Source organism: Octodon degus, unplaced genomic scaffold (genome assembly GCF_000260255.1).
Source record: "Octodon degus isolate 3935 unplaced genomic scaffold, OctDeg1.0 scaffold00065, whole genome shotgun sequence".
Classification (NCBI taxonomy): Eukaryota; Metazoa; Chordata; class Mammalia; order Rodentia; family Octodontidae; genus Octodon; species Octodon degus.
Window position 1 is genome coordinate 10,559,698 of NW_004524641.1, and position 1,547 is coordinate 10,561,244.

At 43.3% G+C, this 1,547-nt stretch overlaps 1 protein-coding gene across 1 annotated transcript in view; it reads right to left on the reverse strand.

Moving 5' to 3' along the window:
• LOC101570562 (kelch-like protein 23) overlaps positions 1-1,547 on the reverse strand; it is a 23,935-nt gene that overhangs the window by 12,769 nt on the left and 9,619 nt on the right. The window lies entirely within an intron of this gene.

Sequence of the window (1,547 nt, forward strand, 5' to 3'; positions counted from 1 at the left end):
GCTTGGGAAAAAAAAAAAAAAAAAAAAAAAAAAAAGAAAACAAGAAAAGAAACCCTAAAAGCTTCTTTATGCTTTTCTGCTTACACCACATCCCAGCCAGCCCTGCCCCCTGGTGGGCTGAGCTGGCCACAAAAAAAAAATAAAAAATAAATAAATAAATAAATAAAGATTTAACTTTAAAAAAAAAAAGAAAAAATGATAGAAAAGGGGCTAAGGGAATAGCTCAGCAGCATGGCATTTGCCTGCCAGGTGCGAGGTCTTGAGTTTGATTCCCTGTTGGGAAAAAAAAAAAAAAGATAGGAAGGGGGTCAGGGAGATGGCTCAGTAGAATAAGTGCTTGCCTGGCAAGCGCAAGGGCCTGAGTTCAATCCCCAGCTCCGCAAAAAAAAAAAAAGATAGGAAGTAGGAAGAAAGAGCTTTCTCAAATGAAGAAATCCAGAGATGGAGAGAGAAGAGAATTTAAAAAGGGAATTAAGATACATCGTGTACATGTATTAACTCCTTACAAGGAATGTAAACATTACGTACTACAAACACAATTTTGGTAGCAGTGAAAATTTAGATAATGCTACCCGCAAAGTGCTTAGCCAGGAACCAATCTATAGCACATGCTCAAAAGGTTAGTGTAAGTTCAGAAACTTAACCAACTCAGCAATTCTCCATCCGGGGTGTAAAGGACCTGTCCTTACCTCTCTAGGATGTTGTTCATTGCATCAACCTGAGAAATTTAGAAGTTTAAGGACTCAGCAGGGGCCCAGAGTCCTCACTTTGTAAATATCCTCAGCCTATGCAAAAGGAGGACAGGAAGCCAGGTTTGGTGGTACACCCCTGTAATCCAGCACTCAGGAGGCTGATGCAGGAGGATCTTTTCCAGTTCTTGACCAGTATGGGCTACAAAGCGAGCTCAAAGCCAGCCTGAACTGTATAGCGAGACCCTGTCTCAAAAAGACACACAAAAAGAGAGGAGGGCAGGGAGATGGTGTGAGTGCGAAAGCCACCTGAGCTTGGGGAGCCTGTTTACAGTAGAAGGGAAGAAAAGAGGTTTGTTCTCCCTGCTTTTGCTGTCTTCTGCTGCCCTGAAGTGTTTCCCCGGTACTATGCCACCCTGCTGATTGTGGACTGAAACCTCCACAAACTCCCCAGCTGTGAGCTGGGTGTCGGGTATTTTGTCTCAGCAATGAGAGAAAAGTAACTAGACAGCTGTTACTGTGATCTCAGACAGCTCAAGCTTGTGGGTTTTAGTCGCCTTGTCCAGTAGCACACATGAAAGCCTGACCTGCTACGGAAAATGATTCCGAGTAATGTGGTGCTATACTGATGAGTTTCCTCTTGATAAAGAAGCTTAAACATACGGCAATTTTAAAAGTGAAAACATTTTTCCTGGTGCTGGCGCTGAACCCAGGATTTCAGGCATGCTAAGCAGGTGCTTTATCACTAAGCTCAAGCCCCAGCCCCTATAATAGCTAAAAGTATGCTCTGAAGCTCACCATAAAGAGAAATTAAAGAGCAAAAGACATCCCCAGAGGGTGGGCCAGGGAGATAACTCA